Source organism: Prionailurus viverrinus, chromosome B1, assembly GCF_022837055.1.
Source record: "Prionailurus viverrinus isolate Anna chromosome B1, UM_Priviv_1.0, whole genome shotgun sequence".
NCBI classification, from domain to species: domain Eukaryota; kingdom Metazoa; phylum Chordata; class Mammalia; order Carnivora; family Felidae; genus Prionailurus; species Prionailurus viverrinus.
Window position 1 is genome coordinate 131,433,029 of NC_062564.1, and position 26,734 is coordinate 131,459,762.

Consider the following 26,734-nt stretch of genomic DNA (forward strand, 5'->3'; position numbering starts at 1 on the left):
TTCTATATTTATTAGATTATGTCATTATTAGAGATAATAATAACTATCTAAAAAAGGAAAATTATTTTTTATGATTAGATTATCCAGAAATTGTTGAATTTCAACATAGTCTTAATAAAGGGTTTTCTACGAAAACACTTTTTTGAAACATAAAATTCAATAAACCAGACATATTTAGCTTTTAGAATTAAATTATATCAAATTATAATGAATAAACTGATATTTTTATAGCATTTATTATTAGCCAACATTCTATTTAACATATATGTATATATAATATGTATATATATGATATACAAATTTAATATTAATTAAAATATCAGTGGGTAGGGGCTCCTGGGTGGCTGAGTCTGTTGAGTGTCCGATTTTGGCTCAGGTCATTATCTCATGGTTTGTGGGTTCAAGCCCTGCATCGGGCTCTGTGCTGATAGCTCTGAGCCTGGAGCCTGCTTTGGATTCTGTGTCTCCCTCTCTTTCTGCCCCTGCCCAGCTCTCTCTCTCTCAAAAATAAATAAACATTAACTTTTTTTGTAAATAGCAGTGGGTTATATGTCAAATTAAAAATTCCCTAGTAATACTTTTAGTCCTTTCTGTGTCAGATAATTAAAAGAGACATTTTCAATTTTTCATGACTGTATAAAATAAATGAGGTTCACACTAATTTGTTCTGTGTAGTCAATTAGCCTAGTTACATTTCTCAAGGATAATAACATGAAGTTCATTGCAATATTCTAAAAAAATGCAGAAAGAGTTGCATATATATGAGAGCATTGTTATTTTTGCCCACTCCATGATCCTGCCCATGACAACACAGCTTAGGACCCCGGGCTTTGTGGCCAAAAAAACCGAAAACAACAACGACAACAAAAGACTATATATTAAAATCTAATTGAAATAGTAAAATCGCTAGTTTCCTCTGATTAAAAAATTGCTAGCTTGTTTCAGCTATGAGGAGGTAAATGTTGCTCAACTCAAGAATGGCAATGCATAGAAGTATAGTAAATTCTCTAGATGCAAATAATTATCTTTATTAGGCAACTTGTTTGTTTCATTGTTTCTATTTATTATACCACTTAGTAATGAATATTATAGCCAGTTTGGAAGGTAATAAACAATTTATAATATTAATGAAAAGAATGGGCTACAATTTATTAAAAATATTGTTTTGCATGGTATCTTCTGCCATCTAGAAATAAGCAAATTTTCAGGCCCAGTATTTCTTTTTTTTCTTTTAATTTTTTAAATGTTTATTTATTTTTGAGAGAGAGAGAGAGTGCAAGTTGGAGAGGGGCAGAAGAGAGGGAGACACAGAATCTGAAGCAGGCTCCAGGCTCTGAGCTGTCAGGACAGAGCCGGATGTGGGACTCAAACTCACGAACCTTGAGATCATGACCTGAGCTGAAGACGGAAGCTTAACAGACTGAACCACGCAGGTGCCCCGAGGTCGAGTATTTCTTACAGCCAGCCTCCTTAGAAATTTTGCCCTTTGCCACCTTTCAAAATAGCTATGCAGGAGTCTGTGTCTTCTTGAGTATTATAGTATTAAAACTGCAATACTTGCAAAGCACATTGTCTCATGGTAAAACATTAATGCTGAGTAAATACACAGAAGAATGAAAGCACTGAGTCATTGAATTATGGTTGTAAATATGCCCTTTGCAGGCAAAGCATAGTCAAGAAAGCTGCTTGTATTAAATATGTGGTTATCACATCTATTTTCAATAAAAATGAACACTATCATTGTGTCAGTTTAGGCTGTATCTCAGTCCTTCTGGACTGCTATAAGAAAATACCATAGACTGTGTGGCTTATGAACAAAAAACATTTATTTTTCACATTTCTGGAGTCTGGAAGTCCAAGATCAGGGTGCTCCAACATGGTCAGCTTCTGGTAGAACTCTCTTCCTGGCTTGCAGACTGCTGTTTTCTTTCTGTACCACCACAAGGCAGGCAGGGTGGGCATGGGGGGAGGGGAGCTCCAGGGAAGAAACACAGCTCTCTTGTGTCTTTTCTTATAAAAGCACTAATTCCATTATGAGGGCCCTAACCTCATGACCTCAATCTAACTCTAATTACCTCCCCAAGGCCCCATTTCCAAATACCATCACTTAGGGGGTTAGGACTTCAATATATAAATTTCAGCCTGTAACAGTGATATATTCCAAGGAAATTGATTGAGTAAAAGACACTTGTCATTTAAGAGAAAGAGAGAAAAAGAGAGAGAGATTGAGAGGTGGATCTTTGCCTTTTATAATGGAAAATGATTCTATTTGCAAACAACTGATACTTATCAGTACCAATGCAATGGCAGGTTGATGCTAGAAATATATGTGCGTTATATTTGGCAGAAAAGGTAGTGAGATGATTTAGTAAATAGGAAATTCACAAATTTATGTCAGCTGCACTGTGTAAAGGGCACTCATTAATATTTTGAAATATAGAAACTTGCTTTTTAATTTTTTTAAACAATATTTCTCAGTGGATTATCTACTCCGTGCATTAGTGGTGGCACAATCTTTAACAAGATCTCGCCTTTTTATTCCAGCCTTCATACTGAGTGAAAATTAACATAATATCATTTATTTATAGAATTTTGAAACAAGAATGCCTTTATTATCTAATAGGAAGCTAAGACTTTTATATCCACTTGAAAATGTTACTTGTTATTTCCAGGAGCCTTTTCCTGTTAAGAAATAGAAAAATAGGACAGTGAAAGAATAGCTCATAGAAGTAAAGAGATCAAGTGGGAATAAAAATGGAAACAGAAAAATATCAAGGGAAATAACTTTTCCATGGATTAAATACTTTTCTTTTTCTGAAGGTAAATAAAATCAACTTTTCTGTCTGGATTCTTTGTTATAATTCCTCAGAGAAAAGAATTGTGGACAGGTCTCTGATCAAGTGTATTTGACAAAAATTATTATAAATCAGTTTATTATTTAATGAAATGGCTTAATTCATTTAGTGTTTCTCCCTGTAATTTTTCTATAAATCAAAAAGTAGCAAAGCTTTATATTGTCTCATTAAATGTGCATGTCTTATAATTTCCACCTACCTTTCGTTTTTTTAGGTTCAGAATAAATTCTATTCAGACATGGCTTTACTATATTGGAGACAACATGTGTAACCTATACCTTAATTTTGCCAAAATTATTGTATTCTGGTTTATAACATAGTGGACATATATGACTGTAGATCAACTAAATGGATTAAATCTACATTTATTTATTTAAAAAAAATTTTTTAATGTTTATTTATTTTTGAGATAGAGTGGGAGACAGAGTGCAAGCAGGGGAGGGCAGACAGAGGGAGACACAGAATCCAAAGCAGGCTCCAGGCTCTGAGCTGTCAGTACAGAGCCAGTCACGGGGCTCAAACTCACAAACCGTGAGATCATGAGCTGAGCTGAGGTGGATGCTTAACCGACTGAGCCACTCAGGTGCCCCTAAATCAACATTTAAATGAAAGGTAGACTTCCCATAATTTACATGTTGCAGAAGTAATAATAATCATTAATAATAGCAAAACTATAATGTAACTTCTCAGGTTTTCATCTAAAAGTGTAGGAAAGTAGGAAATGTTAGACAGTTTTTCTAGAGAACTAGAATGGACTTATTTTCTTGTTTGAGCATTTAAAATATTTAGAATTAGACAAAAAAGAGCAGTGTATTCCAGCTGTGATTTTATGTCGCATGCAGCTGTGGCTCACCTGCCCCAAAGCATCCATGGGTGGACACTGGGCATTCTTGTCTCAGTAATATACGTGTTGGAAAATGTTAAAGCAATTAGCAGAGGCAATCTCAAGTGAGAAGACCCAAGAGAATCATGTTAGTGAAGCTGTTGAATAAAACATTCCATCTTTAAATCTGTGCTTACTTCCTCTGTATAATATTAGCACAATTAAAAGAACACAGTGAATTTTGCCTGGAGTGAGGTTTTTTTAATCCCTCTATTAAGCTCAATCCCAATAGTGATCATTAGCTACGATTTCCATAGCAATATACACTGTTTAGCACAAGTGCTTTGTGACAATTTTTAGAAGTTTCTCTTCTCTTTGGTTTTATGACGTAAAAGTTAAGCTACTTAAGATTTACAGAAAAATACAACAAATTCTATGGATCCTACATCGCATGTTGAAGCCACCTGCAGTTAGCTTTGCCACAAGCCAACACATATTGCAGTACTTGCCGAATCAAAGGAAAAGTAATTTATGTAAGGTTACATCTGGCATGAGCCCAAGATCCAGGCATAAACCTCTGTCCCAATTATCCATGGTCTTGTGCTGCCCAATAATATCATAATGCTTCAGAAGCTAATTGGCAATAAAACCATAATGTGAACATATACAATTAAACATAGCATCGGAACAGCCTGATACCACTAGCTTTGCACAACGCATGGAGACCACGAACACAACTGGAAGTGAGATCCGATCCCCAAAGACATGGAAAGCTGAGCCTCAGCTTCAGGGTTGCATAATGCCCTGCTGAGGATTGACTTTTCAGTTACCTGAATCAGGTTAGATGGTTACAAGCTCCCCACCCGGTCCTCTAGTGGTATTCTTAATATAAAAGTAAAATAGAAGCAATAATCAACATATATACATGACAATGGCTCTTTATTTTTTTTTTTTCAACGTTTATTTATTTTTGGGACAGAGAGAGACAGAGCATGAATGGGGGAGGGGCAGAGAGAGAGGGAGATACAGAATCGGAAACAGGCTCCAGGCTCTGAGCCATCAGCCCAGAGCCCGACGCGGGGCTCGAACTGAGGACCGCGAGATCGTGACCTGGCTGAAGTCGGACGCTTAACCGACTGCGCCACCCAGGCGCCCCAGACAATGGCTCTTTAAAAGCCAATTTCATTCATTAGGGAAAAAAGTCTCAAAACTCTGATAAACGTGACTTTTAAAAATCTTGAAGGCAAGTCATTCCCACATGCAGAATGTTTTGATCTCCCCTATCAACTCATCTCTTTTATTTTTAGTTCTCAGAAGTAGACAGAATGCTCAATGCTTCCTGAATCAGTGGCTCTCCCAAAAGGCCTGCTTTGGCTGTCTCTTTTTTCTCAACTTTATACTGGTAGTAAAAATTTGCTTATATAAATATGATAAATCTTTTATCTCTTTCCTCTGTGTTTTTACTTTAATGAGAGAGGAACATTGGGAGATAAAGAATTGTACAGTGGCATTCTAGCTGTTATTTCCTCACTGAAAAAATAATCTTTTGAAAATCACTTAGTTTCTCTTTGTTTTCATGCAAAATGTCCTATTTCTTGGGCGGGAGAAATATATGCACTGTATTTAGGAAGCAAAATGTGCTGAGCAGGACAAAAAATAAGTTATGTGGGCTTGACACATCTCATATCACTCTGTTCAATTCAGTAACGATTAAAAGCATTTAAAGATCCCACCTCTCCTAATACTTTTCTCTTAATGCATTATTGTAAAAAACATTAATACAATCTATGTTAAAATGAAAAAAAAAAAGAACGAAGGAAAATAAAATAATGTATTCAAGCCCATAGTATCTTAAAGACTGCTGAATTCAACAAATTGTTATTGGCCCATATGATATGAATCTGCTTCCAAACCTTAAATTCTTAGTTTTCATTATTACTGGACATACCGTTTTACTGACCTTTATACCTTTTATCTAGAATATGGAGAAAAACTTCCAGTTTGACAGAGAATCACCAAATCTGGATAGAATGTAATTAAGGACTGCCATATTCTGTGAGTTCATGGCCTCTTGATATAGTTTCCAGCCCTTTCTTGCTCTAGAACCTTGTGGCAGGTGTTTGGATATAAGCTTATCTTTCTTCTAAACACTGGGTTTCTAGTGGCCCATTGATGATCCACTGTTCTTCTCAGGTGTTTCCCCACCTCTCCTTGGTCCCAGTGAGAAAGAATACCCAGAACCACCCTGTGTATGTGCATGGTTCCCCTAAATCCCAGTAATCCTTCTTTTTTCTACCATAGGTTTGAGTTCTGTCCCTGTTTCTACCTTGATCTCAATTTCTAGGTTCTCAGGGGGTGCCTGGGTGGTTCAGGCAGTTAGGCGACTGACTTCAGCTCAGGTCATGATCTCATGGTTCATGGGCTCAAGCCCCGCACCAGGCTCTGTGCTGACAGCTTAGAGCCTGGAGCCTGTTTCAGATTCTGTATCTCCCTCTCTGCTCCTCCACCACCACAGCTTGCTCTCTGTCTCTCTCTCTGTCTCTCTCTGTCTCTCTGAAAAATAAATGAACATTTAAAATGATTTATTTCCAGGTTCTCAGAAGTTTCACTCACGATCCCTCAGTCCTCTTTGAAGGACTAGAACTCTCTTCTGATATAATGATTGGGAGTCATTGTCACCTGTTCCTCATCAGGTCTGGAGACTTAGCTGCTACTAGCTTTCCTACCTGAATGGAAAATACGTACTATTTTGCTGCTTGATATTCCTGTTATCATTTAATATCACTATTAATATTTTCTCATCAGTAGGATAGAGTGACTGTCTCTGATTCCTTCATCTACTTCTACATAGTGTAGATGGTAACATCCTTGAAATAGGTAACTATGGAATTATTTTTTTTTACACTCCAGAGCCTGACACAGTTAATGCTGTAGCTGAAGGTATGAATGAATGAATTCCTCCCTTATCATGGCTTTCCAAAGCTGTCCATGCCCTAATCCTGGAGCCTGTGAATATATTATGTTACCTGGCAAAAAGGAGTTTGCAGATTTACTTAAAGTTATGTACCTTAGGGGCGCCTTGGTGGCTCCATCGGTTAAGTTTCCGACTTTGGCTCAGGGCATGATCTAATGGTTCGTGAGTTCAAGCCCTGCATCGGACTCTGTGCTGACAACTTGGAGCCCGGAGCCTGCTTCAGATTCTGTGATTCCCTCTCTCTCTGCCTCTTCCCCGCCCACATTCTGTCTCTGTCTCTCTCAAAAAAACAAAACAAATCAAAAAACAAAAAAAAGTTAAACTTATGTACCTTAAAATAAGGAGATTAACCTAGATTGTCCAGGTGGAACCAATCTAACCATATGATCCCTTGAAAGCAGAGAATTTCCTCTGGCTAGAAGGCAGAATAGGAACATCAACAGGGGAAGTCAGAGAGTCCAAGAGTGAGAAAGATTTGATGTAGGTAGCTGTATGCATGGACTAGAGGGAGGCCTCTGGGAGTTGAAGGGTGGCCAACTGCTGACAGCCAGCAAGAAGTGAAGATCTCAGTCCTACAACCTCGAGGAAATGAATTTGGCCAGCAACATGAATGAGCTTGGAAGTAGATTCCCGTCTAGAGCCCTCAGTAGGGAATGCTGCCCTAATGACATCTTGATTTTAGTCTGGTGAGATCCATGTCAGAATTCCAATTTACAGAAGCTGTGAGATAATAAAGCCATGCCCTTTAGTTTAGGGTTATTTTTTACTGCAGCCATAGAAGGACTACACATCCCATTTCTGGGTTTACTTTGGTGTCATTCCCTAGTGTGGGTCATGTCTTAAATCTATTTTCCTCTGTCTTCTTGGACATCATGCCTAGGAAAAATCATTATTTAAAAAAAAATTTTTTAATATGTATTTATTTTGGATGCAACAAGAGAGAGACAGAGCCCGAGCTGGGGAGGGGCAGAGACACAGAATCCGAAGCAGACTCCAGGCTCTGAGCAGTTAGCACAGAGCCACACGGGGCTCAAACCCACAGACAGTGAGATCATGACCTGAGCCGAAGTTGGACGCTTAACCCACTGAGCCACCCAGGCACTCCAGGAAAAACCGTTATTAGAGGGACCAAAGATTTTCCCAATGCTGGCCAATTTCACACAATTTTTTTTTTCTCCTTTGATCACACTCATTGCAGATGAAAAGTCAAATTCCCTACATATGCCAAACTTTACAACATTCACTCCTTAACGTTTTTATTCTAGTAGTTGTCAACACTTGGATTATATCAAAATGACCTGGAAGTTTTGTTATTACATACATTTGCTGGCCCCAACTACAGAATTTCTGATTCAGTCAGCCTGGGGCCAGAGATTTTCCTTTCTATCAAAGTTCCCAGGTGATTCAATGCTACGGGTAGGGTTAACATACTTTGAGGATCACTACTTGGTAAAATCAAATGATTCTTTTGTTCATAAAATGTTAATCCCTTTCATTCATGCTGCTTTTTTTGAATCTATGTCCATGATAACATTCATCTGGGTACATACCCTTTCCTAAGAGACTAGAAAAAAACCCAAAACGGATTAATTCAACTCAGCAAATTTTTCTGATGATAATGTACACTATGAACATTATTTGGAGACTACCTGTATTTCTGAGGTGAGAGGCCACTGGTACTTAAGGTAGGGTAGTTCTTTATTGTGCCAAATTTTATTAAGTGTTCCATATACCTCTTCTAGCCCCTGTTCACCAAATGCCCATAGCATTCCCCAGTCATTATGATAGCCAACAATATTCCCACACATTCCCAAATGTCCCTGTAGAGAATGTACAACACTAATTGAGAACTATAAATCCATGTTATTCAAGTTTACATGCTATTCTTCCCTAATGTTAGTAAGGATTTTCAAATTTTATTCTCATGTTTTATTCATAAGTACTGGTTATTCTAAATATTTTAATTAATAGAATATATTACCCTACTAACTCCCTGAGGCCACAATCAAGATGAATATGTGGCTGGTACCATGAACTGGCTCATGCAGGAATGTATTCCTTCCACTTTTAAGTGTGCAGAGGCTGGAAAGTTAAGGGCACCCTTACCAGACTCCCCTGAGTTTTTCCTCTATGTTTAGTTTCTACCAATGTTTCTATCCTCATGATTTGGAATTGGAAGACTATGAAGAGGAACTGAGCAGGAGGCATCCATTTTATCCATACATATTCTAGTAATAGTGATATATTTTGGAGCCAGAAACTGTAAGAGAAGTTTCCTAATTTACTCATCAACTTCCTGTTTCCACAGTTTCCCCTCATTTCAAGGTCGGTAGTTTCCTAAATGGCCCAATTCTACTGTATGACCTTAGGACTCTATCCTGGAAGCTGTATGACTTTAGAACTCATTCCTCAAAGTTCACTTATGAGTCAGTTTGTTTAGCATTCCCGCCAATTCTGTAGGCCACTTAAGAGCCAGGAATACATCCTCTTGTGTTCAAACTAGTTGTTAGCAAGGAGTCTACTGTCTGCAATGAAATTCCCCTCAATACAGAATACAATTAGAACTTAATAGTCAAGAGAAAACTCATGGGATTTTGTGTGTTTGTTAGTTTTTAAATCTAGAATCGAATTAACTTAAAGGTAATTATTCCCATATCCACGCATAGAACACAAAAATTATTAATAGGTGCTTCATATTTTTTCTTGGTTGAAGTCTAGTGACAATTCATGCAGGCAAAAATAAAAAGAATTATTTTCCTATCAGTTGTAATTATAAATAAATTAGTTTTCATCTTGGTAATTTCCCTTCTCTTTATTCTCCTTCTACTTCAAGCTGTGAAAATAGAAGAAATCCTGTCATTAAGGAATGGTCTATTTGGCTTTTTCAGGCCTTTCAGTCAAAATGCATTTCTAATTAGAATTTTAAAACTACCCAGATAGAACTGTCCACTTTTTATTAGTGCCCCCCCCCCCATATTTAAAAATATAGAAGAAGAGAGTTAGATTCCATGTCTGGATTAAAAGATACACGAACTAAATCATTGAATGCGAACTTCGGTGCCTAAGATAGCATAAGAATTTATTTAGGCCCACCTGCCTCAGCCTAAAACAGATACAGAAGCACACATACATAGCCACAAGCCCTGGTTCTTATGAACTCAGAAAAATTCTGGTGACGTTATTTAGCATCCTAAGCATTATAAAACTAACTTATCAGTCAACCTTATCTAGTGTTTAACGGGCAAGTTTATGTGAAGATAGTATCTAGTTTTCTGTTATGAATCAAAACCCAAAATCGAATGCTGGCTTTTTCTATAAGGGGCTGGGCCTAGGAAAACACTAAATTATATAATGTTTAATTTTATCACTTTGTTCAATTTGTATTAGTGTTCTTCTCATTTTTACTAATATTCTAAATTCATCTTCCAAAGTACACACATTGATCCATTTCTTTTAAAAAAATATTTTATTTTATTTTTTTATTTTAGATGTGGGGAGGGGCAGAGAGAGAATTGTAAGCAGGGTCCATGCTCAGTCTAGAGCCCAACACAGGCCTCCGTCCCACGAACCTGGGATCATGATATGAGCTGAAATCAAGAGTTGGGTTCTCAACCAACTGAGCCACCCAGGCACCCTCACATCTATCTGTTTCTAACTATCTCTTTTTCTTATTTTACATGCACACACAAATGCTCACACAGGTACACATATAGGAAGCCTTTGTGTGTATAACAGAGCACTGAAGTTTTGGGGCTTGGAAATGTATACAGCTACAATACAAACTAAATTGAATATGAGATATCATTTCTTAAAATCTCCTTAGATATTTTCTTTTTAAAAAACATTTTTTTAATGTTTATTCATTTTTGAAAGACAGAGACAGAGCGTGAGGGGGAGGGGCAGAGAGAGAGAGAGAAGACACAGAATCCAAAGCAGGCTCCAGGCTCTGAGCTGTCAACACAGAACCTGATTCGGGGCAGAACTCACCAACCTTGAGATCATGACCTGAGCCTAAGTTGGGCGCTCAACCGACTGAGCCACCCAGGCACTCCTATTTTCAAAACTCATGTGTTAGCCTCCCATGTTAATATATGGCAACCTTCTTTACTCTTTTGCTGTTGTTCTGGTTCTCTTTCCATCTTTCTCTCTTCCTTATCTCATTTATATGTATTTTTTCCCCTCCTATTTTCTTCAGCATTCCTTCCCTTTTGTCTCGCTTCACTCAGAGCACCCCTCCACACAAAAAAATAAAACCAACCAAAACAAACAAACAAAACCCACTAACAATAAATCCTTCATTTTACGTATTCTAAGAACTTATCTAAGGAATTCTAAGCCCTCCATCTTACATTCTTTGATAATTGGAAGGGGGGCTGGTGGCGGGGGTCTGAGGATGGTGTAAAAAGATTCAAAAAGGGTATCATAGCTTCCAGTTACATGAAGGTTGGTTTATCTCTCAGTTACTGATATTGGAATAATATAAATAAATTATAATTTTATGGTGACATGGCAGATATTTCACCTTAGAGAATTAAGGGAAAATATGTAACTATAGGCTTCTATTACAAAGAGCATCAAATTAATTTTAGTTAATATTGGTTGGTAAAGTGATTTTTTCCATCATGCATCTTTCCTTAAGCAGCTCAAATAAAATCTCATATCTATCTGTGTAAATGTTTTCAAGATATGTTTTTAGATTAAGCAAGTTCTAAAGAGGTATTAATACCTTAATTTATTATTCTAATTCTCTAATGCTTTTTTGCTTTATAAAGTTTAGTTGATTCTAGCTTCTTACTTCAGTTACCTATCGCTGTCCTGCAATCTCTCATTACTTAATGTTGTTGCCAAAATAATTTTCTGTTTTCTAATCACACAGTGTGACGGTTTGCCATTCTTCTTCACTTCAATACCTCATTCCAACTGCATTTAGAATCCTCACAGATAATGAACATGAACCTAATAGACATGTTCTTCAAGTCTGGTAATAAGAAAAAAAAATTAAGCTATCTCATTCATGAGTTGAAATTATTAACTGTGAATTTCCTCATTTGTTTCATTTAATGAGGTAATTCACATGCCAGCAAATTCAAAACTATAGAATGTTATGTAAATTTTGGTTATTATTTACAATAATAATAATAGCAACACTTTCTCTTCTCTGTTACTGGACCCCCCAGAGGCTAATACAAAGCATAAATGTCATGAACTGTGACTTCATCCACTAACAGCTGGACAGAAGAAAGTCTACTAAAATCCTAGTTTTGATTAGAAAATGTAGTAGAATAGGCATGTATGGATAATAGCCATTTAAAAGAGTTTTCTAGATCTAGAAAGATACTCCTATATAAAGATATAAGCATAAATCATAAAGTGGTTATTCCAACAATAAGAAGATTTACTTAAGGCTTATATTAAAGAAGTAGTTGCCATAATTCATTTGAACCAAGTTATTTCACAGAATTTACAGTGGCAGACACATTTTTATGATGTTTTCAGAAAAAAAAAACCCTCTACATTATCTTTAAAATAAAGCAGAGGAAAAATAAGTGGGTATGGATAGTGAGCAAGTATTTATCCCCAAACCTTCAAATTTGCCCCCAAATCTAGAGAAAACTATCTGGTAGGGTCATTGGTAAGAGACTAGTGGGAAGGATAGAAGGTTTAGGAGTAGAAGTTTGTCCGGAAAGTCTCAGAAGTGTCAAGAGACAAGTTGTCATGTTTGTCATAGTCTTCCATCTACTAGGAATCTCCAAAAGTCAAGGTACCTGGCTAAGTATAGTGAAACAGTCCTAAGAACCAATCCTAATGACCTTTTATTTTCCTAAAAAAACAATCAAAATTTCATAAGAAAGCATAGAAATAAGTTCCTTGAAATGGATCCCAGTAATGATTTTTTAAATAAGACATCTATAGCACAAACAACAAAATACTAAATAAACAAGTGGGACTACAATAAACTAAAAAAGGTTCTTCATAGCAAAAGAAACAATCAACAAAGTGAAAAGACAACCTCTGGAATGAGGAAAAGATATTTGCAAGCCATATATCTGATAAGCATTAGTATACAAAAGAGCAAAAAATATAGCAATAGCAAAAAACAAACAAACAAACAACTCAATTAAAAACTGGCAATGGGCCTGAAGAGCTATTTCTCCAAAGAAGATATACAAAATGCCAACAGGTACATGAAAATTGCTCAACGTCATTAGATGTTAAGGAAATACAATTTCAAATCACAATGAGATATCACCTCAAGCCTATTAGAATGGCCATCATCAAAAAGATAAGAGATAAGAAATGCTGGTGTGGTTGTAGAGAAAAGGGAACACTTGTGCACTGTTGGTAGGGTTGTAAATTGGTACAGCTACAATGGAAAACAGAATAGAAAATCCTCAAAAAAATTTAAAATAGAACTACTATGATCCAGAAATTTGACTACTAGAAAAATGCCTGAAGGAAATGAGAAACTAACTTGAAATGATACCTGCACTCCCATGTTTATAGCAGCCTTATTTAAAAGAGTCAAGACATGGAAACAGCTTAAGTGTCCATGAATGGATAAATGGATAAAGAAGTTGGTGATATATACATATGTATACACACACACAATGGAATACTATTTAGCCAAAAAACCAAGGATATTCTATGATTTGTGACAACATGGATGAACCTTGAAGGCATTGTACCAAATGAAGTAAGTCAGACTGAGAAAGACAGATACGGTATACTCTCACTTATATGTGGAAGCTAAAAAACAAAAACAAAAATAAAAACAAACTCCTAGAAAAAGAGATCAGACTTATGGTTATAAGAAGCAGAGATTGGGGGGAGGGAGAGTTGGAGTGGGTGGTCAAAAGTCATCAATTCTCTAGTTGGGCTTTCTCTTCATTTTAGTTATGTGTGATGAAAGTAGTGCCAAGTCCTATAGACACAGACAATGCAACAACAACACAACAAAAATCTGTTTGAAAGGAAAGTATCTGGCCAATATTCTAGCTGTAAGGTCTTCATGACCCTGAACACAGTGTATTGTTTTGTTTGTTTGTTTTTCCTTCTCCTGATGAGTTTTCTCTCTGTTGTTTTGTCAACATGTTATTTCAGTTTCAATCTGAATTTTAGGTACATGTCATGTTCTAAAATTTTCTTTTTTTACTCCTCTCAGTTCTTAAATCTCCTTTGGAATTTTATGAATGCTATTTAATATGATTACTCCTAATCTAAACACTTGAAGCATACAAGTTTTTTACGATATATTTAAGTAGAGATATACCCAGGTCTTTAAAAAATAAATTAATTTTAGTTGCATAAAAACTACAAGATAAAAAGATGAAGACAATAAGAAATAAACTTAACTAGATTGGTGTGTGGGGGGAAATTAAGAAAAGGGAGGTTCAAAGATAAATGCACAAACTAATCAAATTAACAAGGATTTTTATAATGATATAATTAATGAACTGCAATTTTACATTAGTCTCCAGCAAAAAAAAAAAAAAAAATGAAGGAGTAAGAGCAATTTTGAATTAATGAGGACTATGATAATAGAGTAGCAATATTAGAGAGCAGTAATGGAATTAAATTTATAAAGGAAAATTACAGAAAGACAGCAGATAAAACAACATAATGATATGAGCTAGTCAATTGTTCTAAGGAAATTGCACCTAATAAGTGCACTACAGTATTAAAATTTCAATTTTACTTTTAAAAAAACACAAAGGTAAAAAGAGAACATTATCATGATACAAATAAATTAGTAGTTTTTATTTCCATAGATATTATAATTTTTAAGACTTTTTATTTTTGCTTTTTTTTTTTAGATATAGAAGTAGTGAAGTATTTATTCCAAAACAACTCTGATAGAAAGTTACAGATGGGGACACTAAACACTCATAAGGATTAAATAGTTTTCCAAAGATGCATGCGTCTATTAAATGGAGCCTGAGCCATAGATTCCAACATGAATTCTTCCTCTCCCAGTGTTTATTTTCCCTCTTACATGACCACCTAACCTCAACTTTGGTGTGTTAACCTGGAACAATTTCTTTATTTTTACTTTTTCTTTTTAATGGTATTTAAGATGAATATATTTCAACATTATCAGACATACTAATGTTATGCCATGCTGAAAAAAAATCACTTTCAAATCCAATTTATTTGTTATTAGAAATAAAGTCAATAAAGATAATTTATTCTACCACTGTCTTTGGCATTTCTCCTTTTCTATTTCTAGAAAAGGGTAAGCCATCATTTTTTGAAAGAGGTAAATTGTAACTATAAGGAAGCCAGTGATATGTAATTGGTTCTTTCAGTAATATATTAGTCACTTCTCACATATGTTATAACAGTAAAATTATTCATGCTTTTTTGGGTAGTTTCTTTCTTTACAGATAAGAATTGTAATACTAAATTTGTTGGCTTTCTAGGGATCTGGAGAAAAATATGTTTCTGGAGGAAAATATACTTCTATATAAAAATATAGAATATAAATATACAAGTATAGAAAAATAAAATATAGGTAGCTAAGCACATCAAGCCACTTGCTGTTTTAATTATCAATAACTTCCAAAATAAAATTGTGCTTTAAAGTGAGCTAATAATACAACTTGTATGTATAATCATTTCCTTAGGATTTTATACTATGTCTTCAACTGAGAAAATTCAGGAATATGATATATTTTTGTTGAAACAAAGGAATTAGAATTTGAAGTGAGTCTTTAATAATACAGATACTTTGAGGTGAATAGTTTATATCCTAAACTATAAAGGTAATGGAAAATAAAACCATTGTTTTCCTCACATAATGCATTTCGCATCAAAAAGAAATGGAATTTAACAATATAAACTTTATTCTCATGGGCTTACAATGAAAGACCTTGACTGTCAAAAATGCAATTATCATTGAAAGCAAGACATCTGTCAAAAGAAAACAGTATTTGAGCAAGTTACTCCCTTGCCTCTGTAACCATCTCTGAAAGCATTTTAATTTCTCTGTGAGATTTTGAATTACCTTTTCTCCAAAAAATTTAAGACAATGCATATAAAAGTAAATAAACCTTAACCATTATAAAATTTAAAACATTAGGGGTGACTGGGTGGCTCAGTTGGTTAAGTGTCCAACTCTTGATTTTGGTTCAGGTCATGATCTCACCAGTTGATGAGATCGAGCCCAGCACAGGGCTCTGGGCTGACAGTGCAAAGCCTGCTTGGGAATCTCTCTCTCCCTTTCTCTCTGCCCCTCCCCACTTTCCAAGTAAATACATAAACTTAAAAAAATTTTAATTATTAAAACCAAAAAGGGAAAGAGGGAAGGGAAATAAGAAAAAGCACCCAGGATGGGACACAATGTTCATGAATCCTACTAAGTTGCTAAGTGTCAGTAAATAAAGTAATATTGTCTATTTCCTGAATTAATAAGTTTTGTGTGAATATTGTGTTCAAGCTCTTCTCAGGCACAAGAGTGAATGAGACAACCAAAGTGAACACTATGTGAGAATTGATTGCTTAATGCCTATTTAACTTTCTTTGAAAATGAACTGGTCAATAAAATCACATTTATTTATTAGGCAGTAGGGAGGCAGTCAGACCTTAAGGCAGGAAAAATAACAGATGCTAAGGAGTAAACAATTCCTGTTTTTCCTACCTTAAGAAAGACTTGGAAAAATTAAGAAAATATGAGTTCTCTTGATTTCAATATTTTCTATCTCAGAAGAAGCTGATGTTAAAGACCCTTCCAAATGTTACAGGTGTTTGCATTAAAATGTGATTGCTCAGATACTGGCTGTCTTGGGATGGACCTCATCCTCAGAAGTCATGTGTCACAGATTTTCCCTAAATCCCCATGTTGAACAGCAGCTGTAGCTAAGCTTTTACATTTTTTCCCTAGATATGAAGATCACTCGGCTCATGCTCATGATTATCACTTTGTTACTTAAATCAATTTAAAGTAAAACTAGAAAAAATGGACGTCATCAGAAATTGCATTACTGTGAATAAGGCTTGTCCTACTGGATACAAGGAGATAACCAGTGCCCGATCAGGTCTATTTCCACTAGCTTAATCTCCTTAGAATTTGGGGCTTCCAAGTCCACTCAAACGGTTCTGCCCAATAGCAACCTAAGGGAAGCCCTGTATCTGCCTTAATCCAGACAATTTTTATGCTAAGTATTTCTTCAGCAAAAACACAATGTGGAAGAGACTATTACTGGCTGCCTCTTGCTGATCCCAGAATAGAAAGCTGACTGCTCTCTGACTGCCCTGCATTTCCTTCTGGATTTTTCTCACATCATTTATTTCTTGGGCTGCTGCTCCAAGAAAATGTGTATTTCAAAATATATAAAATATCAATCAGTACATCTTGAATTCATGTTGAAATATTTAGGTAGGGGAGGGACTGACACTTCCGGGGCTCACTACATGTGTCTTCTTATTAATTCTAATAACAACCAGAGGGGGTAACTGTTATTATCTATATTTTTGAGATGAGGATTACTTTACTTACTTGATTGAGGTCACAAAACTACAAAATGGGGAAGCTAAGTTTGAGATCACATTATCTGACTATAAGGCCATACTGTTTCCTGTAATTCGGTTGCCATAAAAAAAATGTGCTAAGGTTTACATAAACACTGGATTATAAAAAGCTAATAACTGGATAAAGATTGGGAAGGAGAATTTGTTAAAGAAGTATGGTTAGATTGTATTCATGAATTTAAATTCAAATCAGTTGTCAAGATTGCATGTTTCCAAGGAAACCATTTCACAAACAAAATTGTATGCGCTTGATATCGCATAGCATCTGCTGGGGAAATAAAGGGCACTTAGTAGCTGTTTAATAAATGCATTATAATAGGCATGACCTTAATATTCTAATTGTATAGATACTATGCAAGGTGTCACTTATTTGTGTTTCATTTCCCCCATCTGTACAGACATGTTGTCTGTCCATATTCACCTCTCTTAACCCCATTCAGGGGTTCCTCTCTATTCCTTCACACAACTGATCTTCATCTAGCTCTCTGTAGTAGCTATGAAACCTAGAATTTCTATGGCAATACAAAACTTGCTAGAAACAAATCACAAAAATATTGGCTTGACTGTTCCATTTCCTAGCTCAGAGTAGATACTCAATGCACAGTTGTGGGATGGTTTATAGGCTAGAGATGCCCAACCCCACCAGATTGCTGAGCAAGTCAAGATGAGTTAATTCAGCACTAAAGGGTCTTTTCTTTTTTTCATATCCAGTTAGATGATTGTCTTAAAAAATTATTTGGGTGTGCTATATTTATTTTACCAGCATTAACAGAGAAAAGAAAAAAAAATATGGGCCAAAGAGAAGATATAATAAAACCAGCACATAAAAATGGAGATGCTCTGTTTTGTGAAAATGGTCCAAAATGGTACACTATAGTCAGTAATAGAGACAGCCCAAATTGGTTTGTCAGGGGTGCCTGGGTGGTTCAGTCGGTTAAAATGACTGACTTCAGCTCAGGTCATGATCTCACAGTTTGTGAGTTCGAGCCCCATGTTGGGCTCTGTGCTGGTAGCTCAAGGCCTGGACCCTGCTTCAGATATTGTGTCTCCTTCTCTGCCCCTCACCCCCTTGCACTCTCTCTCTCTCTCAAAAGTAAATAAGTAAACATTAAAAAAAATGGTTTGTCAGAATAACAAAACAAATATTTGCAAGTATAAGGCAAATACTTTTGCAAGCTGTAATAAATACTGTCTGTGTAACTGTTCCCTTTTTCTATAATATAGATTTGCAACTTATAATGTTTGAGGTAGTTTACAAATTCTAAATAATATGTTTAGGCTAAAATTAGTTTTAAATTGTTCCTCAGAGTTCTAGCACCTAATAGAAGGGAACATCTATAAGAGGGCAGTTTGGGGGAGGGACATCAAGCTCTATGTCATATTTTTCAAATGTTTTCCACATAGAAATCTATCCAAAAAAGGTTCATAAAAATTGGTTTTCCTGCTAGTATTTTATTCCAATCATGGAGGTTATTTTTTCATAAAAATGTTATTCAAATCTGCTCAAACATTTAGTAAATTGTAATTCTCTTACATACGTAAAGATAGTTTGAATTACTCAGTTTGTAAATATATAATAAAATATTGAATAACATTTTAAATAATATTTAATAAACATCAAACTGAGCCTGTTATTTCTGAAAACATTACATAGCTCATGTATTATTAATGTTTTCCTAATTTGCATATTTAACATTTGCTAAATCTTAGAAATTAACAGATTACATTAAGATGTTGAATCATACTATATGTTATACATGCCAAAGGCAGTTGAACATAGGGTTTAAGAGCCCAAACGTTGTAAAAAGAGTACATGGGTCCAAATGTTAACTCTGCCAGTTATTTGGGAGACTTTGGTTCTGATGATTAATTTTATGTATCAGTTTTTAAAAATATTTATTTATTTTTGAGAGAGAGAGAGAGAGAGAGAAAAAGAACATGAGAAGGGAGGGGCAGAGAGAGGGAGACAGAGAATCCCAAGCAGGTCCTGTGCCATCAGCAGTGCAGAGCCTGATGTGGGGCTGAAACTCAAGAACTGTGAGATCATGACCTGAGCTGAAATCAAGAGTCAGATGCTTAACTGACTAACCCATCCAGGTGCCCCAATTTTATTAGTTACTTTAACTGGCTACAGGATACTCAGATTAAATGTTATTTCTGGGGGTGGCTGTGACGGTGTTTTCAGTGAAGTTAGCATTTGAATCAGTGAACTCAGTAAAGTAGATTGCTTTCCCCAGCGTGGTTGGGCATCATCCAATTTGTTGAGGGCCTGAATAGAACAAAAGATGAAGAAAGGAGGAATCGTCCCCTTGTTTTTTTTTTTTTTTTTTTTTTGCCTCACAGGTGAGCTAGAACATCTCATGTCATGTTCTCTTGACCTCAGATTAGGACATACACCATTGGCTTCCCTGGTTCTCATACTTTTGGACTTGGACTGAGTTACATTATCATCTTTCCTAGGTCTCCAGCTTGCAGGTAGCAGATCATGGGACTTCGTCGCCTCCAGAATCATGTGACTCAACTCCTCATAATAAATCTCTCTCTTGCCATACACCTCCTATTGGTTTTGTCACTCTGAAGAACCCTAATACATTAGTTAAGTTACTTGACTTCCCTAAGTTTTAGTTTACTCATCTATAAACTAGTAATAATAAAACACTTCCCAAAGAGGATTATTGGAAGATTCAAAAAGAGAGTATATGTAAATATTTCTTAGAATTTAATAGCTTACTCAGAACAGTGCCTTGCAAATATAATAGCCGTCACTTTGAATGCTTGCTATGTGCCAGGTAGGTGTTTGCTGTTTTATCATTATTTATTTATATGTTTAATTATTTATTTAAAAGAAAATGATGCACAATGGTTATTTACTTGTCAATAACCACTGGCAGTGATATATTAAATGGTATTAGAGCAATTAGGCATACACGAGACTACAGGTAATAATGTAATAATGTATTTTGTGATAAGGAATGCTTAGTTGAAGGTATGTGGTTATTACTCATTAAATAGCTCTGCATGTGCTTTAGTTCTAATTTACTTTATCTTCTAAGAAAATGAAAAAATTATACAGGGAATTTCTTTTAGAAAATAACAATTCCAGGGGCGCCTGGGTGGCTCAGTCGGTTAAGCGGCCGACTTCGGCTCAGGTCATGATCTCGCGGTCCGTGGGTTCAAGCCCCGCATCGGGCTCTGTGCTGACTGCTCAGAGCCTGGAGCCTGTTTCAGATTCTGTGTCTCCCCCTCTCTCCGACCCTCCCCCGTTCATGCTCTGTCTCTCTCTGTCTCAAAAAAAAAAAAGTTAAAAAAATTAAAAAAAAAAAGAAAATAACAATTCCACAGATGTATGAGATTGGGGGAAGTTTTTAGATGCTATATCCGTCAGTGGTTTTGCATTCAGCTGAGCAAAGGTAATTTTGCTTCCTTTATAGGACCAGCATTTTGCTCCTCATTATACTAAGTAATGTGGCATTTTTCTGAAATCTATCTCAACCTTAAATCAGGATTAGTATCTTATTAATTTTCATAGCTTCTGTAAGAAAGTCAATATTATCAACTTTTATAATGGATAAATTGTATGGACAAAAGTCTTAGTTATTTGTCCATTGTTTCAAATCAAAGAGAGAAGCAGAGACTTTTTAATTCCAGCAAGGTGGTTATCCTATTAATACTATCACTTTATAGGTATTGAAAACTAATAATTACTTTTCTTCTTGGTAACCTAACATGAATGCATGTTTTGGTCATTAATAAGAAGTATTAAATAGTTTAGACTTCAATCACTAAATTGTTCTTTTATCATTGCAGGAAACTTGACTATAAATGACCATTCATTTTATCGATCGATCTATCATCTATTTATCTATTGAATTTTTCCTTCTATCCTCCTATTAGAAATATATATTTTTCTTACTCAAAATTATAAATCTGAATATGTTGAAAATCTGACTTTTTAATTTACATTTGTTTGCAAAATTTTATGTTTCCTCTTTGCCTTTTCCAAAAATATTTTTTGGCCTATTTTTCTTTGATTACTTCCATTATTCAACTCATCCTGCAACTATTCCATGCAATAACTTTATTTATTTATTTTTTTAATTTTCTTTTTTAACGTTTATTTAGTTTTGAGACAGAGAGAGACAGAGCACGAACAGGGGGAGGGTCAGAGAGAGAGGGAGACACAGAGTCTGAAACAGGCTCCAGGCTCTGAGCGGTCAGCACAGAGCCTGATCCCGGGCTTGAACTCACGGACCGCGAGATCATGACCTGAGCCGAAGTCGGCCGCTTAACCGACTGAGCCACCCAGGCGCCCCAACCATGCAATAACTTTATAAATAATTCAAAGTACCTAGAAATTTCTGCCTTAATGTACCCTCTATATAAAATTTGCTTGTTGGGGCATCTGTGTGGCTCAGCAGGTTAAGCGTCGAATTCTGTATCTTGGCTCAGGTCAGGGTCTCACAGTTATGAGATCAAGCCCTGAGTCCAGTTTTCTTCTCTCTCTCTCTCTCTCTCTCTCTCTCTCAATCTCTCTCTCTCTTTTTGTCCCTCCCCCATGTGCACATATTCTTTCTCACTCTCTCTCAAAATGAAATGAACATTAAAAAAATTTCCTTGTCATTAAGAAGTTTTCAGCTTTCCTTTTACAAACCATTTTTCTCTTTTCATGTATAGAAATATTTGTTAAGTAAGTTTTGTTTGCATACTTACCATTAGAAGCTTCAGTTGGATGGATGTTATAAAATGGGGATTATTTTTTTTTTAATATTTATTTATTTTTGAGAAAGTGCAAGTAGGGGAGGGGCAGAGAGAGGGACTGACAGAAGATCCAAAGCAGGCTCTGCTCTGACAATAGGGAACCCAATGTGGGGCTCGAGCTCATGAACCAAGAGACTGTGACCAGAGCCGAAGTCAGAAGCTCAACCAACTGAGCCAGCCAGGTGCCCCTAAAATGGCGATTATTTTTTAAGAGCCCCTAATTAAGATTATCAGGAAGATTTAGAGTTTTTGTGGATGCGTATGAGGCCAATGACAAAGATATAAATGCATTAGCGTGAGCTGCCTGAAGAATTAGTGAGGGAAGGACAAAAGACCTATGTATTTTATCTCTTTTGCATCCTACCCTTCTTCCCTCCTTTCAGAAGCTGAAAATGATTGAGTAAAGAATAAACCAAAGCACAGTGTTCTACTTAATTTAAAGAGGATTTTCCCAGATAATGGAATTATAGTTTTCCTGCCATTTCACATGAGCCTTTAAGAGCCACCAGACATACTTGAATTTGTATCAAGAATTCCAAGTCACCCATCAAGGCTTTTTTTTTTTCTAAAGCACAACCTCTGTTGTTCACTGTCATGTTACTAGAGAGTAGCAACTCTGCTTTTCTCATATTTTATAGACTCATCATTGCCCTTCAAGAGGTTTTTCATGATGATGATGACACATACTCTCTTCTTTATGTGTTTCATGCTTGTAATCAGTTGTGTGCATGGCTTCCCTTCAGAGAACTGTATGGTGTTGAAAACTATTACTGAAAATACCTAAAACTACTTGACCCAACCCTCTTTTTAAAATTTTGTTAGTGTTTTTTAAGTTTATATATTTTAAGAGAGAGGGTGAAAGAGAGTGAGTAGGGGAGGGGGCAGAGAGAGAGGGACAGTGAGAGAATCCCAAGCAGGTTCTGCACTGTAAGCACGGAGCCCCATGAACCCTGAGCTAAAATCAAGGGTTGGATGTTTAACCTACTGAGCCACTGAGGCGCTCTGACCCAGCCCTCTAAAACAAAAGAATGTCTTTCAATGAAGACCAAGTATTTAAATAATAAGCAAATTATAGAAAACAGAAAACACTGCTGCTTTATTGGTTGTATGTATTTATGTACATAACTATATATGAATGAGAGTAGGAAATGATCTTATCTTCTTCTTGACAAAACAAGAAAAAATCCTTACCATTGCTATCTCTCGTAAGCACTTTTTTTATGGTTTCCTAGAAGGAAGTAAGGGAAAGGGACAGTGAAACACACCTTTGCTGTGTGCAAGTTACTTCGATTTAAAAAATTTTGTTTTATGTAAATTACTAGGTGATACTTTTTAAAGTTGAATATAAATTTATCGTGTAAATTATAGTTTACTATAGTGTATAATTCAGAGGCATGCCTTGATAAATATTATTAATTTTTTCTAGGTTTTTAAAAATTTTAATGAATATAAATAAATCATTCCTTGGCTTTTAGCACTTTTAATTGTAACTTGAGCATAAAGTAAAAATGTTTGTTAAATTCTTGGAAAAAGAGATCTTGGACCTTAGAAATTATAGTCCTATAGTCTTTTAATAAAAATTATTGAAAATTATTTTAATCAATATGCTCTAGAATCAATTAGGATCATATGTTTGATTGATTATTTGGTTAAAGAAAAGCAGTCTAAATAATAATGAGAGGGGGGACATTTTAGATTTTCATGTTGCAATATATTCATATACTGACACAGTAAACCTGATAACAAAGCAAATTAGAAAATGCAGATGACATTCAACTGAAAATGAAATCTCAAGATTTTGAACTTGGGGTGGCACTGCGCCATTTGGTTTTAAACATCTGTTTTCCAATTTCTTTTATTTTAAATGTTTGCCATAATAAGCCTGTTCTGTGGGTTAAAACTACTTTTAGACTTCTGCTTCTCTGTGCCACAAGTAAGGAGATTGGAGGTTGTCACTGTGTCCTAACAAGTAAAAAGCTGAACAAACCGAAAAATCAACATCTCTTCTTAGATTTGTGGGAAGTGAGGTCACAGAGCAAACCACTGCCTCCAAAATTAAAGAAACAGACAAGCTGGATATAAAGAATCACAACTCAGCGAAGTAGGCATCCCTGAGTAAAAAACCTTTGCAGGAATCAATGCTGGGGTAGGAAAACCTCTCCTATAATCATGGAAATGCTGGAGGTGCAGACTGGACATTTCTTTGAGTTGAAAACTCCAGGGGCACTCAGCCATCAGAGAGTTGTCACACCTTTGTGAGTTTTAGCTCCCATAGCTCTCTTGGGTTCTCACAGTGAAGATTAGAGAAAAATCCCCACACGCCTCCGGTAGGGGAAGGGGAAAGGCACAATTCTGAAATACATCAGGGCATTACGTTCTTCTTAGCAAGGCCTTCCCTCAAGACACTATTTTACCGGAGCCTAACTTACTGGCATTTTATCAGAAACCAACTCACCCAGACAAAGGAAACTATCCAACGCCAGCCACTTCCAGACATCCTGGCTCACTTACGGGAGTGAAAAAAACTGAGAGTACTTGTGAAGTTCATAGACCATACTTTTAAAGGCACAGGCTCACTAAAATACTGCAAACCAATCATAAGACTAAAGAATATTTCTTCTCCTCCACTCTTGACCTAATTACCCCAGTTCCTTTTAACTGGTACCTCATGTCCAGCTAGCAAAAGAAGATTATATAGTAAAAGACAAAAAAACACAGTTTGAAGAAACTGGACAAACAGCAGAACAAAAGTCAGATGTGGCAGAAATGTTGGAATTACCAGAGCAGTAATTTTTAAAAATCTGATTGATATTTTAGGGGCACCTGGGTGGCTCAGTCCGTTAAGTGTGCAATTTTGGCTCAGGTCATGATCTCATGGTTTCTGGGTTCGAGCCCCACGTCAGGCTCTGTACTGAACCCTTGCTCAGAACCTGGAACCTGCTTCGGATTCTGTGTCTCCTTCTCTCTCTGCCCCTCCCCCGCTCGTGCTCTGTCTCACTCTGTCCCTCAAAACTAAATAAATGTAATAAAAAATTTAAAAAATCTGAATAATATTCTAAGTTTTCATAGACAAAGTAGACCACATGTAAGAACAGATAGGTAACGTAGGCAGAAAGATGGAAAATTCTAAGAAAGAGCCAAAAAGAAATGATTAAGATAAAAACATGGTAACAGAAAAGAAGACTGTCTTTGATGGGCTCATTAGAATATTGGACACAACCCTGGAAAGAATCTCTGGGCTTAAGGATACTTAAACAGAGACTGCGAAAACTGAAAAGAAAGAGAAAAAAATAAAAGGAAAAGATAGGACAGAGTATTCAATAACTGATCACAATAAAAGGTGTAAAACACATATAATGGGAATGAAAAAAAGGGAAATGAGAGATAAGAACATAAGGATTATTTGAAGAATAACAACTGAGAATTTTCCCCAAATTAATGTCAGACATGAAACCATAGATGCAGGAATTCCAGAAAATGCCAAGTAGAATAAATGCCAAAAAAATTACACCTGGGTATTCATCTTCAAAATGGAGAAAAATCAAGGTAACAAAAAAAATCTGAAAGAAGTCACACCCCCCCCCCTTTACCTATAAAGGGGCAAAACATAGAAAACATCTGAGTTCTCTTCACAACCCATGCAAGCATGAAGAGAGTGGAGTGAAATATTTAAAGTGTTAAGAATTTTATGTCTCAAAAAACTATCCTTCAAAAGCAAAAGAGAGATACTCTCAGACAAAAATTGACAATTTGTTGCCAGTAGCACTACATTGCAAGAGATACTAAAAGAAGCTCATCAGAAAGAAGGAAGATGATGCAGTTTGGAAACTCAGATCTACATTAAAAAAGAGGAACATTGAAGAAAGTATAAATGAAGGTAAAATAAAAGTTCTATTTTTCCTACTCATAATTGACATAACAGATAATGGTTTGTTCAAAATAGTTGCAACAATATATTTGATTATTTATGTGTTCAATTATGTGTATGTATATACCTTACATATAATATATGTTTATGCCATGTATAAGTGAAATGAGTGGCAACAATGAAATTAAGGACAGGGATGAGGTATTAGAATTATTTTGTTATTATAAGGTATATGCTCTATCTGTGGAGCAGTGTAGTGACATTTGAAATTACACTTGGATTAGTTGCAAATGTATACTGTAAACTCTGGGACAACTACTGAAAAAAAGTAAGAAAAGCAGTGTGATGGACTTGCTAAGGAGGGAGAGAAAATAGAATCATAGAAAATGCTCAGTTAAAATAAAAACAGGCAGAAAAAGAGACAAACACTGGAACAAAGAAGTAGTGCAACAAATAGAAAAACAGTAAGAAATATGGTAGATAATAATAAAACTGTTTCAATACTTACTTTAAATGTCAGTGGTAAATACATCAATTAAAGGACAGATTGTCAGACTTTATTAGAAAACAAAACCCTGGGTTGCTCGGTCAGTTAAGCGTCTGACTCTTGGTTTCAGCTCAGGTCATGCATGATCTCATGGTTCAGGAGTTCGGGCCCTGCATCGGCTCAGTGCTGACAGGACTGAGCCTACTTGGGATTCTCTCCTTTCTGTGCCCCTCCCCTACTCATGCTCTCTCTCTCTCTCAAAAGAAAACAAGACCCAGGTCTATGTTGTTTACATATAGATATGTATATGTTTATATCAGAGGTATAAATCAGATCTAAATGCTTCCTTCTTCTTTACTTTCTCAGGGAAAACAAGTGCCCTCTCAGCTCTTTCTAGTTTTTCTGTTTCATTTCAGCTTCTCTGCAGGAAGCAGAAAAATGT